At 47.7% G+C, this 19,344-nt stretch overlaps 1 protein-coding gene across 5 annotated transcripts in view; it reads right to left on the bottom strand.

Annotated features, from left to right (window-relative positions):
- The window catches only part of ALDH18A1 (aldehyde dehydrogenase 18 family member A1), a 122,952-nt gene extending 103,859 nt beyond the window's left edge, over positions 1-19,093 (bottom strand). For 2 of the 5 annotated variants that reach the window (XM_037904107.2, XM_043551153.1), the window contains exon 1: positions 18,951-19,093. The gene's annotated coding sequence lies outside the window, so the exon portion shown is untranslated. The other 3 variants (XM_043551155.1, XM_037904110.2, XM_043551152.1) reach the window with 3 other exon arrangements.
- Positions 19,094-19,344: the final 251 nt, after the last annotated feature.

The raw sequence follows: 19,344 nt of genomic DNA, 5'->3' as shown, positions 1-19,344 counted from the left end.
TTTAAATATCTGAAATCATGAAATTTACGGTTTTTAAAATGCTATGATTGTGAAATTGACCAAAATAGACTGCGAATTTGGTAGGGTCCCAGTTATACAGGAGATCAGACATGATCACCATGGTCCCTTCTGGCCTCAGAATCTATGAATAAGGGGCTGGCATTTGGAAAGTGGAAAACTTCCAAACAGGACAAAGATGGAGGCGACAAAGCAGTGATTTAAGGAAGACTCATGGTGAAGGCTTTGGAGGCAGATACAGGAAGTTTTAGGCAGGAGAGAGGAAGATATAGGCATACTTTTGTAGTGTGGGACTGTGACAGGGTGCTGGCTAAGGAAATCTCAGCCAGGCCTCTGTCAGGCCAGCTCCAATCAAGAAAGGGGAATTGGAGCTGGCTGAGTAAGCTCAGGCCTGATTGGCAAACTGGGAACAGCTGCTGGCCTCATTATCCAGGGGCTATATAAAGGTTGGCAAGGAAGAAGCCAAGGAAGAAGGAAAGGGAAGAGCCAGAGAAGTAGAGTAGGGGGTCTCAAACTGGGGGTTGGGACCCCTCAGGGGGTCATGAGGTTATTACATGGGGGGTTGCAAGCTGTCAGCCTCCACCCCAAACCCCGCTTTGTCTCCAGCTTTTATAATGGTGTTCATTAAAAAGTGTTTTTAATTTATAAGGGTGGGTTGCACTCAGAGGCTTGCTATGTGAAAGGGGTCACCAGAACAAAAGTTTGAGAACTACTGAATTACAGGTTTCAGAGTAACAGCCGTGTTAGTCTGTATTCGCAAAAAGAAAAGGAGGACTTGTGGCACCTTAGAGACTAACCAATTTATTTGAGCATAAGCTTTCGTGAGCTACAGCTCACTTCATCGGATGCATAAGAGTAATAAGAGTATGCATCCGATGAAGTGAGCTGTAGCTCACGAAAGCTTATGCTCAAATAAATTGGTTAGTCTCTAAGGTGCCACAAGTACTGCTTTTCTTTTTACTGAATTAGAGTGAGTGGGGGCTCTTTTTTGCTGGCTGCAGGAGCTAGCAGTCCCTAGGCTGTAATACTGAAGCTGTTTGTAGCTAGAAGGTGGTGGGAAAGTATACTGTAAATAAAGAGCACAGATGATTTCACCAATGCAGAGATCTCTGGCTGGTTTGTGGGCACAGCAGGGGCAGAACCAAGGAGGGCCCAGCGCTGCCTTGTTACAGGGACCCAGTTTAGCTGATTGAGCTTGCTTTAACCTTAGTCTTTTAGCTGGGAGAGGCTCCATTGTTCAGAAATCAAGCAACGAGGTGCAGCAGAAAGATCCTGGACACCCCCAGAGGACCCTGGCCCCCGCCCAAAGAATGTTATGAAGAGTGAGAAAACTGAGGGAGGGAACTGCGTAGTAGTGTTCATTATTTTTGTATAGATCTGTTTCTTGTGCTATTAAGTAAAGAGCAATAACTTTTTAGAATCCTAGGCAAAGTCTGTGAGCATGTGCATCATATGCCCTTGGAGAGTTAGCCTGTGAACTCAAAGAGTTTCCACATGACTGTTGAGTTCTGGGAGAGGGGATGTCTATGCTAAAGAGGAGTCAGCACTGGTCCCAGGGGATAGGCATCTGGACGACGAGGTCTCAGCTACCAGTAGGTTGGTGCCAGACAGAAGATGTGCACCCCAACGGTGTGCCTACAGACCCCAAGCCAAAGGCAGTGCCTGGACTATGCTCAGACTCTGAAGGTTTAAAACACCCAGTATTCAGTATTTGGATATCCTCACAGCAGTCTGGTCAGTATCTGATAGGGGGAGCTCTGGATCATGGGACTGCAACGCTTGCAACAATGAAAAAGGGAATACAGGTCATCATGTGAACACGGGAAAGACAGAGACATTAAATGCTGCTGTCGATCACTTTTGCTATTTGTGACCTGTTGCGGTTCAATCACCATCAACCAGAATTTGTTTCTTTTATAGACAGAACCTACAATACAGCCCTTTGGAGCTACATTACATAGGTTTAACTCCATATCAGATTGCCAAGATGATGATTTTTATAAGGAGAATTTCTGTGACTGACTTTTGAAATTTGTTTCAGTGCAGTTTTCCTTTAAGTCTGTATGTTAACTTTGAAGAGGGGGAGGAAGCTATCCCTGCAGTCTGGGAAAATAACAATAAAACAGCAAGTCATTGGTTGAATGAGTAAATAAAGACAGAAATAAAGTTCTTAGCAAACCTTGTTAACACATTATATAAACTTTGATTATCTAAAGCAAAATAAACACCTAGAGATGTGCTCATATTCAGTAGAGGAGGTAGCTGGAAAAGTACAAATACTAGAGATGAAAGTTTTCTAAGAGGAAAACCTGACTATCAAAAACTGAGGTCCATACTCAGGTATCAAATTTGTTAATATTCCAAGAGAAGGATCAAATGGCATGGGTTTTATAGCTAGGATCAGTGTCTTACTCTGGCCACCCTCAAACATGAGCACCAATAACTTGTCTTCCAATTATAGCAGGTCACTTTATCATCAGTAGTGGGAGGTGACAATTAGTAAGGCGCTAACAAGATTTTACTGATTCAGTCCCTTTTGCACACCTTCTTCACAGGCAATCTCCAGTTGAGAGTGTATTGTTATAACAACTCCAGTCCATCCTATGCCCATGTCTTCAGAGGAAGGCAAACTCTACCCCACAAACACCTAGACAGCTGTGCAAGCCTTGTCTACACTACACAGGTTGATGCAAGGCAGCTTACATGTCTACGATCAAATTGGTCTCCCATTGTTGTAAGTGCCCTGTTATGCTGACATAGTAACAAGAAAAGGAGTACTTGTGGCACCTTAGAGACTAACCAGTTTATTTGAGCATGAGCTTTCGTGAGCTACAGCTCACTTCATCGGATGCATAGCATATCGTGGAAACTGCAGAAGACATTATATACACACAGAGACCATGAAACAAAACTTCCTCCCACCCCACTCCCCCGCTGGCAACAGCTTATCTAAAGTGATCATCAAGTAGAGCCATTTCCAGCACAAATCCAGGTTTTCTCACCCTTTCCCCCCCCACCCCCACACACACATACAAACTCACTCTCCTGCTGGCAACAGCCCATCCCCCTTTGAAACCCCTCTTTATAATGCGCATGATAATCAAGGTGGGTCACCTCCAGCACTAATCCAGGTTTTCTCACCCCCCCCCCCCACACACACAGCCCCCCCTCCAAAAACCACACACACAAACTCATTCTCCTGCTGGCAACAGCTCATCTTACAATGTGCACAGCAATAATCCAAGTTTAACCAGAATGTCTTGGGGGGGGTTTGTAGGAAAAAAACAAGGGGAGACAGGCTACCTTGCATAATGACTTAGCCACTCCCAGTCTCTATTCAAGCCCAAATTAATAGTATCCAATTTGCAAATGAATTCCAATTCAGCAGTTTCTCGCTGGAGTCTGGATTTGAAGTTTTTTTGCTTTAAGATAGCGACCCTCATGTCTGTGATTGCGTGACCAGAGAGATTGAAGTGTTCTCCGACTGGTTTATGAATGTTATAATTCTTGACATCTGATTTGTGTCCATTTATTCTTTTACGTAGAGACTGTCCAGTTTGACCAATGTACATGGCAGAGGGGCATTGCTGGCACATGATGGCATATATCACATTGGTGGATGTGCAGGTGAACGAGCCTCTGATAGTGTGGCTGATGTTGTTAGGCCCTGTGATGGTGTCCCCTGAATAGATATGTGGGCACAGTTGGCAACGGGCTTTGTTGCAAGGATAGGTTCCTGGGTTAGTGGTTCTGTTGTGTGGTATGTGGTTGTTGGTGAGTATTCGCTTCAGGTTGGGGGGCTGTCTGTAGGCAAGGACTGGCCTTTCTCCCAAGATTTGTGAGAGTGTTGGGTCATCCTTCACGATAGGTTGTAGATCCTTAATAATGCGTTGGAGGGGTTTTAGTTGGGGGCTGAAGGTGACGGCTAGTGGCGTTCTGTTATTTTCTTTGCTAGGCCTGTCCTGTAGTAGGTGACTTCTGGGAACTCTTCTGGCTCTATCAATCTGTTTCTTCACTTCCGCAGGTGGGTATTGTAGTTGTAAGAATGCTTGATAGAGATCTTGTAGGTGTTTGTCTCTGTCTGAGGGGTTGGAGCAAATGCGGTTGTATCGCAGAGCTTGGCTGTAGACGATGGATCGTGTGGTGTGGTCAGGGTGAAAGCTGGAGGCATGTAGGTAGGAATAGCGGTCAGTAGGTTTCCGGTATAGGGTGGTGTTGATGTGACCATCGTTTATTAGCACTGTAGTGTCCAGGAAGTGGATCTCTTGTGTGGACTGGACCAGGCTGAGGTTGATGGTGGGATGGAAATTGTTGAAATCATGGTGGAATTCCTCAAGGGCTTCTTTTCCATGGGTCCAGATGATGAAGATGTCATCAATATAGCGCAAGTAAAGTAGGGGCGTTAGGGGACGAGAGCTGAGGAAGCGTTGTTCTAAATCAGCCATAAAAATGTTGGCATACTGTGGGGCCATGCGGGTACCCATAGCAGTGCCGCTGATCTGAAGGTATACATTGTCCCCAAATGTAAAATAGTTATGGGTAAGGACAAAGTCACAAAGTTCAGCCACCAGGTTAGCCGTGACATTATCGGGGATAGTGTTCTTGATGGCTTGTAGTCCATCTTTGTGTGGAATGTTGGTGTAGAGGGCTTCTGCATCCATAGTGGCCAGGATGGTGTTATCAGGAAGATCACCAATGGATTGTAGTTTCCTCAGGAAGTCAGTGGTGTCTCGAAGGTAGCTGGGAGTGCTCAACCTTAGTACATCGACTATGGCTGTATGCCACACGGGGAGTTAGTGTTACTATGTCACTACATACACTACAGAGTTGTATGTTACTACAACTCTGACATCATAACCAAAAAGGCTGACAAAGGAGGTGCTGCTGTCATCATGAATAGGTCGGAATATGAACAAGAGGCTGCTCGGCAGCTCTCCAACACCACTTTCTACAAGCCATTACCCTCTGATCCCACTGAGAGTTACCAAAAGCATCTACAGCATTACAGCTCAAGCAGCATTACAGCTCAAGAAACTTCCTGAAAAAGCACAAGATCAAATCCGCACAGACACACCCCTGGAACCCCGACCTGGGATATTCTATCTACTACCCAAGATCCATAAACCTGGAAATCCTGGGCGCCCCATCATCTCAGGCATTGGCACCCTGACAGCAGGATTGTCCGGCTATGTAGACTCACTCCTCAGGCCCTACGCTACCAGCACTCCCAGCTACCTTCGAGACACCACTGACTTCCTGAGGAAACTACAATCCATTGGTGATCTTCCTGATAACACCATCCTGGCCACTATAGATGTAGAAGCCCTCTACACCAACATTCCACACAAAGATGGACTACAAGCCATCAAGAACACTATCCCCGATAATGTCACGGCTAACCTGGTGGCTGAACTTTGTGACTTTGTCCTTACCCATAACTATTTTACATTTGGGGACAATGTATACCTTCAGATCAGCGGCACTGCTATGGGTACCCGCATGGCCCCACAGTATGCCAACATTTTTATGGCTGATTTAGAACAACGCTTCCTCAGCTCTCGTCCCCTAACGCCCCTACTTTACTTGCGCTATATTGATGACATCTTCATCATCTGGACCCATGGAAAAGAAGCCCTTGAGGAATTCCACCATGATTTCAACAATTTCCATCCCACCATCAACCTCAGCCTGGTCCAGTCCACACAAGAGATCCACTTCCTGGACACTACAGTGCTAATAAACGATGGTCACATCAACACCACCCTATACCGGAAACCTACTGACCGCTATTCCTACCTACATGCCTCCAGCTTTCACCCTGACCACACCACACGATCCATCGTCTACAGCCAAGCTCTGCGATACAACCGCATTTGCTCCAACCCCTCAGACAGAGACAAACACCTACAAGATCTCTATCAAGCATTCTTACAACTACAATACCCACCTGCGGAAGTGAAGAAACAGATTGATAGAGCCAGAAGAGTTCCCAGAAGTCACCTACTACAGGACAGGCCTAACAAAGAAAATAACAGAACGCCACTAGCCGTCACCTTCAGCCCCCAACTAAAACCCCTCCAACGCATTATTAAGGATCTACAACCTATCCTGAAGGATGACCCAACACTCTCACAAATCTTGGGAGAAAGGCCAGTCCTTGCCTACAGACAGCCCCCCAACCTGAAGCGAATACTCACCAACAACCACATACCACACAACAGAACCACTAGCCCAGGAACCTATCCTTGCAACAAAGCCCGTTGCCAACTGTGCCCACATATCTATTCAGGGGACACCATCACAGGGCCTAACAACATCAGCCACACTATCAGAGGCTCGTTCACCTGCACATCCACCAATGTGATATATGCCATCATGTGCCAGCAATGCCCCTCTGCCATGTACATTGGTCAAACTGGACAGTCTCTACGTAAAAGAATAAATGGACACAAATCAGATGTCAAGAATTATAACATTCATAAACCAGTCGGAGAACACTTCAATCTCTCTGGTCACGCAATCACAGACATGAGGGTCTCTATCTTAAAGCAAAAAAACTTCAAATCCAGACTCCAGCGAGAAACTGCTGAATTGGAATTCATTTGCAAATTGGATACTATTAATTTGGGCTTGAATAGAGACTGGGAGTGGCTAAGTCATTATGCAAGGTAGCCTGTCTCCCCTTGTTTTTTTCCTGCAAAACCCCCCCCAAGACGTTCTGGTTAAACTTGGATTATTGCTGTGCACATTGTAAGATGAGCTGTTGCCAGCAGGAGAATGAGTTTGTGTGTGTGGTTTTTGGAGGGGGGGCTGTGGGGGGGGGGTGAGAAAACCTGGATTAGTGCTGGAGGTGACCCACCTTGATTATCATGCGCATTATAAAGAGGGGTTTCAAAGGGGGATGGGCTGTTGCCAGCAGGAGAGTGAGTCTGTATGTGTGTGGGGGGGGGAGGGGGGAAGGGTGAGAAAACCTGGATTTGTGCTGGAAATGGCTCTACTTGATGATCACTTTAGATAAGCTGTTGCCAGCGGGGGAGTGGGGTGGGAGGAAGTTTTGTTTCATGGTCTCTGTGTGTATATAATGTCTTCTGCAGTTTCCACGATATGCTATGCATCCGATGAAGTGAGCTGTAGCTCACGAAAGCTCATGCTCAAATAAACTGGTTAGTCTCTAAGGTGCCACAAGTACTCCTTTTCTTTTTGCATTACTTATGTCGACCCTATCTGTCCTGCAGCAGCTGTCCCACAATGCCCCACACTGACTGCTCTGATCACCATTGTGAACTCCACTGCCAGGGGTCACAGAGACCAGAAGCCACGCCCTCCCCTTTAAAGCCCTGTGAATTTTTGAAATTCCTTTTCCTGATTGCCTGGCTTGGCAGCACACCTAGCAGCTCTCCATTGTTGAGTGCAACCACCCAGCTGACCATACTGGCTACATAGAATCATAGAATATCAGGGTTGGAAGGGACCCCAGAAGGTCATCTAGTCCAACCCCCTGCTCGAAGCAGGACCAATTCCCAGTTAAATCATCCCAGCCAGGGCTTTGTCAAGCCTGACCTTAAAAACCTCTAAGGAAGGAGATTCTACCACCTCCCTAGGTAACGCATTCCAGTGTTTCACCACCCTCTTAGTGAAAAAGTTTTTCCTAATATCCAATCTAAACCTCCCCCATTGCAACTTGAGACCATTACTCCTTGTTCTGTCATCTGCTACCATTGAGAACAGTCTAGAGCCATCCTCTTTGGAACCCCCTTTCAGGTAGTTGAAAGCAGCTATCAAATCCCCCCTCATTCTTCTCTTCTGCAGACTAAACAATCCCAGCTCCCTCAGCCTCTCCTCATAAGTCATGTGCTCTAGACCCCTAATCATTTTTGTCGCCCTTCGCTGGACTCTCTCCAATTTATCCACATCCTTCTTGTAGTGTGGGGCCCAAAACTGGACACAGTACTCCAGATGAGGCCTCACCAGTGTCGAATAGAGGGGAACGATCACGTCCCTCGATCTGCTAGCTATGCCCCTACTTATACATCCCAAAATGCCATTGGCCTTCTTGGCAACAAGGGCACACTGCTGACTCATATCCAGCTTCTCGTCCACTGTCACCCCTAGGTCCTTTTCCGCAGAACTGCTGCCTAGCCATTCGGTCCCTAGTCTGTAGCGGTGCATTGGATTCTTCCATCCTAAGTGCAGGATGCCTGGAGCAGACAGGAGACATAGGATCTCCTGGGCCTGCGAGGAGGAGAGGCTGTGCAGGCACAGCTCCGAACCAGTTGTAAAAATGTAGATCTCTATGAGCAGATTGCTCAGGGATGCAGGACAAGGGTCGTGACAGGGACCAGTAGCAGTGCTGCGTGAAAGCCAGGGAGTTATGCCAGGCACACCAGATGGTCAGGGAAGCCAATGATCAATATGGTGCCGAGCTGCAGACCTGACACTGCTACAAGGAACTGTATGCCATACTCAGCAGAGACACCCCCAGCTCCCCAACAACACTGCGGATACCTCCACGTCACAGGTCTCTGCTGTGAGCAGAGAGGAAGAGGTGGTGAATGAGAAAGCAAAGGAGTATGAGCAACAGGTGACTGGAGTATTCAGCTGCACTGTGAGCCTGGACCTGTTTTTGCCTCTACCACAGTCCAGCCAATCCCGCCACTCAAGCTCGATGTAGGGGAAGGAACCTCGGGTACATCTGTAGATAAATTTTCAATTACAGGGATAGCAACACCAAAGTAGCAGGGTACATCTTTTGTCTTTTCATTAATTTACTTGTGCTAGAAGAGGTAATGGTACAACCAACAAAGGTAGAATTGCTATCTGTTTTTCGCCCCTCTCTAGAGTTCCAAGAGGGTGGAAAGCATGTGGAACAGTTTGTTTGTGTACACAGGGATGTCCCTTAACCTCATGAGAGATCTCAATGAAACTTTCACAGAGATACTCTGCAATCGTCTGCCAAAGGTTTGTAGGGAAGGCTGCCTTATTTCTTCCTCTGCAGTAGGACACTTTCCCATGCCACCCAGTGGTAACTTCAGCGAGCACCACTGCAGTATACAGACTAACAGCCTACAGGCCCAGGCAGCTTTGGGACAGCACCAGCAGCTGTGCTCTCTCTGCCTCTGTTCCCCTCAGGAGCGAGACATCAGCTAAAGTCACCACCGCCTGTGGAAAAAAGTGCCAGTGCTCAGTGCCATTGCACTATGCTACTAGAATCATGCAACCAAGCAATTCCCTCTTCATTTCCCCAACCCCAGTCAGCCATACTCACCAGGGCTGGATGTTGGACCATACTGCAGTGGTCAGGACTTTCAGTGTTGCTGCAGATTATCACAGCAGCTGGTGTATTGTTAACTATATTTGTGTTACGTTGCATATGGAAATGATCAAGGGGGCACAACCCCATAGAGAACAGCCACTAATTATAACCTATAAGTAATGTAGTAAGCCTTCCCCCTCCCAGTGTACTAGACAACCCAGACCCAGCCTTCTCGGGCCCACTATACTGGGAAGTCTGGAACACTAACTGGAATAGGTGTAGTATGCCCATACGAGAGAAGGTGCAGGGCACGTGTACTACACAAGGGGCAGTGGGACAGATGGAGCATCGACACCTTCCACCTTGATGCCTGGCCCTATCAGGAAATGTGTCGCCATATGTCTTATGCTTTTCCAGGGATACCTGGGCAGGAGGATCCCAAAAGAAAAAAAAAGAAAAAAAGGCGTGGAGTGTTAGGATATAGATATTCAGGCCTGCCTGTAAAGGCCTATACTCTAAGAGTGTAGGTATATGTTTACCATTTAGCTAGTAAGAAAGAAAGAATCTCTAAGGGCCTGCTCTCACTGTGACAGTCTGAGACCCTGTTCTTAGGCCAATGCCTTTGGCTAAGCAGCAGAGGCAGCCATAAACTGGGAAGCGTACGGTCACATCCCCACATTCCAAACTAGTCAATATGGGGCTGTTAGCAAGGGGATCCGATCTATCACCTACAGAGAAAGGGAAGAGCCTAGAAGATGTAAAAGGAAATTTAGGTTGATAATTTTCTGTCTGGTAAGAACTCACTTATCAATAGACATAGCTGGGAAACCCTTACGTCTTTATAGATGTAATTGTGAAATCCTCACTTCTGTATTGTTTTGTCATTATAGTTCCCACTTTCCTATTGTTTATTTGCATGGTCTCTGTCTGGTTCTGTGATTGTTTCTGTCTGCTGTAGAATTAATTTTGCTGGGTGTAAACTCATTAAGGTGGTGGGATATAATTGGTTAGCTAATCATGTTACAATATGTTAGGATTGGTTAGGTAAATTTCAGTAGAATGATTGGTTAAGGTATAGCTAAGAATATTACTATATAAATTAGGGGCAAACAGGAAGTAAGTTGGGATTCGAAAATAAGGAAAAAGGAACTTGGATTTAAGCTTGCTGGAAGTTCACCCCAATAAACATCGAACTGTTTGCACCTTCGGACTTTGGGTATTGTTGCTCTCTGTTCATGCGAGAAAGACCAGGGAAGTGGGAGAGTGAAGGAATAAACTCTCTAACACAGTGTAGACTCTTTACATAGCTATAGAAGGGATTTTTCCATCACTGTAGTAAATTCCCCACCTTGAGAGATGATAGCTAGGTTGATGGAAGAATTCTTCCATCGACCTAGCAGTATTTACACTGGCATTGCAGGTCATCATAACCGTTTCAGTGATGTGAATTTTTAGATTTAAAAATTGTCAGCAATGGAGAACTGTAGCTTTTTGGGCATTCCATGATTCCCAATTATCACTGACATTTTTCTGATTAAGTTCTTTCTCCCAGCTGATCTGGCTCTTAATTGTTTTCAGCTTTGTAAAATTGGCCCTTTAAAGCACCAAATATATATACACCACTGAGCTGGATTTTATTTTGTTTGCACCTTGTAAAAGTGATCAAGTCATGATCACTTGCACCTAAATTACCATTAATTTTTAGTTCTGTGATAAGTTCTTCTTTGTCATGAAGAGATCTGACATAAAAAAAAATCGGCCTGCAACACAGGGGAATTCTGAGTTAGGAAACTCATCGATAATATTTAGACATTCCAAGGGTACTTTAGTACTAGAAGCATGAAACCTCCAGCATACATCACTCAAATTGAAGTGCCCCCTTGGTCATGCAACTTTTGTTCCCTACTCATTATATAGACATGCATAAGGAGCCGACCCTGTTCCCTAGTGCGATTTAGAGGTCTGTAGCAGACACAAGTTTATACCCCATCTTGTGCTTTATCTGTGAGGACACTGATCCATAACTTGGAAGAAAACGATTTTGAGTGTAATCAGCAACTTGCAAACAGGTAATGACATTTTGATAGAGTGCCGCTCCCCCTCCCCTTTTGTCCACTCAATCCTTCCTAAATAGATTATAACCATTGATTTGTAACATTGAATGACTAAACCTGAAACAAGAAAAGGAGGACTTGTGGCACCTTAGAGACTAACAAATTTATTTGAGCATAAGCTTTCGTGAGCTACAGCTCACTTCATCGGATGCATACTGTGGAAAATACAGTGGGGAGATTTATATACACTGAGAACATGAAACAATGGGTGTTACCATACACACTGTAACAAGAGTGATCAGGAAAGGTGAGCTATAATATTTTGTAGTGATAATCAAGCTGGGCCATTTCCAGCAGTTGACAAGAACAGTAGGGGGGGGAAATAAACAAGAGGAAACAGTTTTACTTTGTTTAATGACACATCCACTCCCAGTACAGTATTTTCCACTGTATGCATCCCATGAAGTGAGCTGTAGCTCACAAAAGCTTATGCTCAAATAAATTTGTTAGTCTCTAAGGTGCCACGAGTACTCCTTTTCTTTTTGCAGATACAGACTAACACAGCTGCTACTCTGCAACCTGAAACAGTAGCTCTGAGACATGTGAGCTACTCAATTCATCTCAGTGAGTGTGCCCATCCCCCCTCCCCAGTGCATGAGAAACCTATGATGTTGTGAAAGTAGAATGAATTATATTGAAATTATAATTCATTAAAGAAATGCTACTTGAAGGGTTTATTGAAATATAGTTGTCAGGAAGAGAAACATTAAGGAGTGTGAGACAATGGATCCTCAAACTAATTAACTTAGAGCTCCTACTGAGCTAGGAGATTAGTAAACATTAATATGCAAATAAGATATGTATGTATATTTGTCAGTTTCTGCTTTCTTTTGCCTCTTATGTTAACTTATTTATACAGCTAAGCCAAAGCCAATTTATCTTGAGCCTCAGAGAGGGGCTCACATCTGGGTGCATTAGCAAAGCGCTCTGCTAATAAACAGAGTGGTCTGACAAATTATGTGAGTCCTGAATCTGACTTTGACAATGTGCATCAAGTATGCAGTGAGGAGTGGAGAACAGGCAGCCACAGCACTGTCTTCTTGGTGCATCTCCTAGCATGCCTGTTCTCACCTCCGCACCCAAAGGGTCAGGGCTTTGCCAAATGCTGGCGCACCTGGGGTGCAGGGAGAGGGGGATCAGACTCCAGAAGGAAGAGCCCCCTCCCTCCCTCCCTCCCTCCAAGATTCAGGCTCACACTGAGGGCAAAGAGATGGGCTCAGACCCTCATCCCAAATCCCAGCACACACATGAAGTTAGGGTGAAGGGTTCAGTCCCTCCCCACCCCCCTCCATCTTGACACATACACAAAGGAGGGAAGGATATTGGAATGAATTTGTGGTGCACCTGTCCCTCTTCTCCCCCAGTTCCCCTACAACTCACCCCCAAGTTCCCTGACCAAGTGCCCCCACCCTCTCCTCCACCTGACCCTCCCAAACCTTCTCCCATCCCCATTACCTCTCTCTCCTCACTCCAGTCCCTCTATTTCCCGCACTGCCACCTAATCCTCCTCCTCCAGCAGGTAAGTGAATGACTAATTTTTTTTCCCTTCAACAATACTTTGATTACATTCCCCATTCTCTTCCCCCCCCCCAAAAAAAAACAACCCAAGAGAGATTGTAGCAAAAAGTCTTCAGACCTTTTTCTGATTTCTGCACTAGGGGAGATAAACTGATCCTGACCCGCCCAGCTAGGGTCAAAGGTTACTTCTTAACCCCTTGAGCTATCCAGCTGCAGTGAAGCTCTCCTTGCTATAAACTCCCTGGGCTCCTTTGTCTGCACATGCTCAGTGTAATTTCTTATTTTAAGTATGTTCTACAGCTAAAGAACTAAACTTTTTGGCAAATATTCTGATCTACCAAAGGGACCAATGGTTGTCAAACATCAGTTGAGCGTAATCCTTGAACAACAGACCCCTGTTGCCAGGGTTAGAGCTCTGGTTTGATTCCCCATGTCTGGGCAAAAAATGTTGGTAAACTGTAAACCTTAGGAAAAGCAGTTTGGAAGGGACTGTATCTTGGAAACCCCTTTGTCACAGGTTCCCAAATTTGGACTATCCAGCACCCTCACAAGTTACACCAAATTTCAAAGTGAGCCAAGTAACTACACAGATTTTAGAGCACTGAAATATAAATGCTCGTCTAAAGCTACAGCAGGTCTGGTGGTCCACTATAACAGCGTTTTCAATATTGCTTCCCCACAGGGGTAGTGGGTGTGATGGAACGCTAAATTGTATTCTATTGTTCAGCCACTGGTGGCGCTGTGTGCAACATCTTATCTAAGTTAACTTCAGCCCTACCTGGGAGAGTATTAAAGGATCGGTTTCAGAGTAACAGCCGTGTTAGTCTGTATTCGTAAAAAGAAAAGGAGTACTTGTGGCACCTTAGAGACTAACCAGTTTATTTGAGCATGAGCTTTCGTGAGCTACAGCTCACTTCATCGGATGCAACACTCCAACATTCCAACACTCTCACAAATCTTGGGAGAAAGGCCAGTCCTTGCCTACAGACAGCCCCCCAACCTGAAGCGAATACTCACCAACAACCACATACCACACAACAGAACCACTAACCCAGGAACCTATCCTTGCAACAAAGCCCGTTGCCAACTGTGCCCACATATCTATTCAGGGGACACCATCACAGGGCCTAACAACATCAGCCACACTATCAGAGGCTCGTTCACCTGCACATCCACCAATGTGATATATGCCATCATGTGCCAGCAATGCCCCTCTGCCATGTACATTGGTCAAACTGGACAGTCTCTACGTAAAAGAATAAATGGACACAAATCAGATGTCAAGAATTATAACATTCATAAACCAGTCGGAGAACACTTCAATCTCTCTGGTCACGCAATCACAGACATGAGGGTCTCTATCTTAAAGCAAAAAAACTTCAAATCCAGACTCCAGCGAGAAACTGCTGAATTGGAATTCATTTGCAAATTGGATACTATTAATTTGGGCTTGAATAGAGACTGGGAGTGGCTAAGTCATTATGCAAGGTAGCCTATCTCCCCTTGTTTTTTTCCTACAAACCCCCCCCAAGACATTCTGGTTAAACTTGGATTATTGCTGTGCACATTGTAAGATAAGCTATTGCCAGCAGGAGAGTGAGTTTGTGTGTGTGGTATTTGGAGGGGGGTGTGGGGGGGGTGTGGGGTGAGAAAACCTGGATTAGTGCTGGAAATGACCCACCTTGATTATCATGCGCATTATAAAGAGAGGTTTCAAAGAGGGATGGGCTATTACCAGCAGGAGAGTGAGTTTGTATGTGTGTGTGGGGGGGAGGGGGAAGGGTGAGAGAACCTGGATTTGTGCTGGAAATGGCTCTACTTGATGATCACTTTAGATAAGCTGTTACCAGCAGGAGAGTGGGGTGGGAGGAAGTTTTGTTTCATGGTCTCTGTGTGTATATAATGTCTTCTGCAGTTTCCACGATATGCTATGCATCCGATGAAGTGAGCTGTAGCTCACGAAAGCTCATGCTCAAATAAACTGGTTAGTCTCTAAGGTGCCACAAGTACTCCTTTTCTTTTTATTAAAGGATCTTACAGCGAACACATCTGGTGTCTCCCACGTTGAGAAGGAAGCTTTGTGGCCAGTCCATATCAGGTACAGAAGCCTGGCCTATTAGTAGAAGCTCTGCAACTTACTATGTACAAAGAAATACATAACAGTGGGTCCCATGCACTAGCTGGGGTAAGACTTTGGTGACTGAGATCCTTTGTGGCCCAATCAGAACCATCAGTTGATACACTCCTCAATGTGTGTACAAAATATAAAGTTGTTAGAATCTGTCAATCTTAAAACAAGCTGCTTTTTTTTCCAGAAGCTGTATCTCAGGAATCCCTTGGTCAAATGACTCCAGATTCGGATCACTAACTCTATTTTGCACCCCCATTAGTCACACCAAATTTCAAGCTAATCCAGATAAAGGACAACTCTTCTAAAATGGCCTGGTTAAGGCTGGGAAGTCCTTTCTATTTAACTACAGAGGAGCTGGTGCTCACCTATAAAATAGTGGTCTTGGTCATCAAAAACACCATTGCTGGGTCTCTTTTAAACCTATTATAGTGCAGCAGGAAACAGAACAAACATAAAAATTCATTTCAATTTCAAAGAATAAGGTATGGACACTACGTTGGTCTTTTTTAAAAAACATATGCAACAGAAGAGAGTTACATTACATATGAAGAGAGATAAAAATATTATTTAACTCAAAACATTTAATAGAATATCAGGGTTGGAAGGGACCTCAGGAGGTCATCTAGTCCAATCCCCTGCTCAAAGCAGGATCAATCCCCAATTAAATCATCCCAGCCAGGGCTTTGTCAAGCCTGACCTTAAAAACTTCTAAGGAAGGAGATTCTACCACCTCCCTAGGTAACGCATTCCAGTGTTTCACCACCCTCCTAGTGAAAAAGTTTTTCCTAATATCCAACCTAAACCTCCCCCACTGCAACTTGAGACCATTACTCCTTGTCCTGTCCTCTTCTACCACTGAGAACAGTCTAGAACCATCCTCTTTGGAACCACCTCTCAGGTAGTTGAAACCAGCTATCAAATCCGCCCTCATTCTTCTCTTCTGCAGACTAAACAATCCCAGTTCCCTCAGCCTCTCCTCATAAGTCATGCGTTCCAGACCCCTAATCATTCTTGTTGCCCTTCGCTGGACTCTCTCCAATTTATCCACATCCTTCTTGTAGTGCGGGGCCCAAAACTGGACACAGTTTCTTTGCAGATCAGTGCAACCAAAATAAAACTAGAGAAAGGACAGAAGCTGGACTACAGTATTGTAATTTATAGCCTGAGTTTTTCTGGGGGAAGGAGAGTTCAGGCTGGGACAAGTGTTTATGGCAACACATTTTAATCCTACATCGTAACCATTTCTTATCTAAAATAAGACTAAACCCCTCATTTCATAACATATTTTTAAACTTGATCTCTTACTGGGATTTTCAAAAAAAATCTGTGATTCAAGTAATTTGTAAGTACATCCATTGGATCATCTTTATTTACTATTACATTACTGCTTTCAAACAGTGAGCAGGTTAGAGGCACACAATTTATTCTTGCAGAAGCTGTACTAATTTGAGCCTATTATTTCTTTTTGTGGAGATAGATTATGCAACTGCAACAGTCTTATCACTGAGCATTACACTAAAACCTTGGAACAACTGTTAAGTGTCACAGGAATGTCACCTGGTATAAATGCTTGAACAGTTTATCTCCTATTCAGAGGACTAAGCCCCATTGCCAGGAGCAAATACAAAACATTAATGGGACGCACCAATGAGGTTCAGGTGCATCACCTCAGCTTTCAGGACGTGTACTGGAAAAATCTTTCAGGATGCTGCTTCTGGGCCTTGTTTTTTAATTATTTTAAAGTCAGCTTCAGCCTATTACGTATCATAAGTTTGAAGTTCGCCCCTCAAGCTGCTGGAAGAGAAAAGGGGCCCTCTTCTTCCACACCCTGGGGTCCCATCCCCACAGCAGCAGGGGTTAGACTCACTAATGCTCTGCCCAAACTGACTGCTGAAATTGTAAGGATGGCTGTTATTTTACCCCAAAGCCCGGACTCCTTTTTTCACACCTTCCTCTACCAAGCATAACTCCAAAAAGTTTGCCTTTGCTACTCACAGCTTTCCAAAGCAACAGCAGAGTAAAACTGATACTTGGCTGCTGCCCACAGGCTGAATAGGAACAAGGAAACAGACTAGTCATGTTAATGTCACTCTGCTAAAGATGCTTAAGAAAGTTCTGCTGAAGTCAACAGGTTAGCCACCCCTCTCCCCACTACGGGTACAGGAGCCTTCCCTAGTACAGGTCAGGGATCTGGAACAGTTTTCTCTATAAACCATTATCTTAGGATGACATGCAACAGCCACAGGCCTGTGTACAAGAGTTGGCAACTGCTCTGCTTATGGGACCAGGCGGCACGTGGCAATTCAGTGTCCCACAGCAGCCTTCACCATGGTAGTAAGAGAGTCCCTCCTCCTCTGTCTCTATTTCCCTCCTCCATCTGTCTGACAGAGGAGCACACCTCCTTGTCCCAAGAAAAACAACCCAGGAGCAGGTTCAGCTAACCAATCCCAATCCAGGGCAGGCTCCTCTTCCCTTCCCAGCACAGGAGTCTTGCTGTCGCTGCAGCAGTGCCGGCTTGTCCCAGCGGGGTCCGGGAGCAGCCAGGATAGGACAGTCAGCCTAGCCGGACTGGGAAGCGGCAAATGAGATTGTGAGATTCACCACTGGAGGGGGCCTGGGGCACGAAGTCACCCCAATACACCCCGCAGCCGGCTGAGAGATCGTCTAGCACCCGCCGCACCCCCATACCCACAGGTCCTGGCATTCTCCACACACACACACACCCTGGATGCACACCAGCAGCCCCCACCCTCTAGTCATACCGCCCCCCCTCGGTGCCCCCCCCACCTCCACCCTCTAGTCATACCGACCCCCCCCGCTGCCCCCCGCCACCTCCACCCTCTAGTCATACCGCCCCCCCCCGGTGCCCCCCGCCACCTCCACCCTCTAGTCATACCGCCCCCCCGTGCCCCCCGCCACCTCCATCCTCTAGTCATACCGCCCCCCCCCGTGCCCCCCGTCACCTCCACCCTCTAGTCATACCGCCCCCCCCGTGCCCCCCGTCACCTCCACCCTCTAGTCATACCGCCCCCCCCGTGCCCCCCGTCACCTCCACCCTCTAGTCATACCGCCCCCCCCCGTGCCCCCCGTCACCTCCACCCTCTAGTCATACCGCCCCCCCCCGTGCCCCCCGCCACCTCCACCCTCTAGTCATACCGCCCCCCTCGTGCCCCCCGCCACCTCCACCAACTAGTCATACCGCCCCCCCGGTGCCCCCCGCCGCCACCACCCACTAGTCATACCGCCCCCCCGGTGCCCCCCGCCGCCACCACCCACTAGTCATACCGCCCCCCCGGTGCCCCCCGCCGCCACCACCCACTAGTCATACCGCCCCCCCGGTGCCCCCCGCCGCCACCACCCACTAGTCATACCGCCCCCCCGGTGCCCCCCGCCGCCACCACCCACTAGTCATACCGCCCCCCCGGTGCCCCCCGCCGCCACCACCCACTAGTCATACCGCCCCCCCGGTGCCCCCTGCCACCTCCACCCTCTAATCATACCGCCCCCCCCGGTGCCCGCACCCTATAGTCATAGTGCCCCGCCGGTGCCCCCCGCCACCTCCACCCACTAGTCATAGTGCCCCCCGGTGCCCCCCGCCACCTCCACCCACTAGTCATAGTGCCCCCCGGTGCCCCCACCCTCTAGTCATACCGTCCCCCCCCCAGTGCCCCCCGTCACCTCCACCCTCTAGTCATACCGTCCCCCCCCAGTGCCCCCCGTCACCTCCACCCTCTAGTCATACCGCCCCCCCCCCGGTGCCCCCAGCTCCTGGCCAGCCTCCTCCACCGGCCCCGCCACTCACCGCGCTACACCCAGCTCCCGGTGCACCTCACCCCGCCCCCCGGCACCGGGCCTCCCTCCACTGGCCGCGCCCGCCGGACCGCGACAGTCCCCATTCGCAAAGCCACTTACGTACTTTCCGTTCGCCCGGAGGCCCGGCCACTGCGCTGGACTGCGCCGGTGGCAGGGAAGGCGGCGCGGCACGTCTGAGGCGAGCGAGCGAGGCAAGCTCCCGCTCTGGGGAAGGGCAACTTCCGGTCCGGTCCGCCCCCCCCCCGAGTCCCGCCGAGTCCGCCCCGCCCCCCTCACGCGCACAGGGCGCCGGAACCTCCGCCACCTCCCGCCTAGCCCCCCCCAGACCCCCATCCCCTCCTGCCTGCCAGCACCTGACCGCCTCCCCCCCGGGCCCCTGCGGTCCCGGGCTGACTTGGTGGCACACGCCCGCCCTGGGGCTCGGGGCACCCCCGGGGCCTGTGGCTCCTCGGGGCTCAGTGGTAGGGTGTGTGGCCTTGGGTTTGAGCCGCCATCTG

Source organism: Chelonia mydas, chromosome 7, assembly GCF_015237465.2.
Source record: "Chelonia mydas isolate rCheMyd1 chromosome 7, rCheMyd1.pri.v2, whole genome shotgun sequence".
In the NCBI taxonomy this organism is placed as follows: Eukaryota; Metazoa; Chordata; order Testudines; family Cheloniidae; genus Chelonia; species Chelonia mydas.
This window is presented reverse-complemented; position numbering and strand designations above follow the sequence as displayed.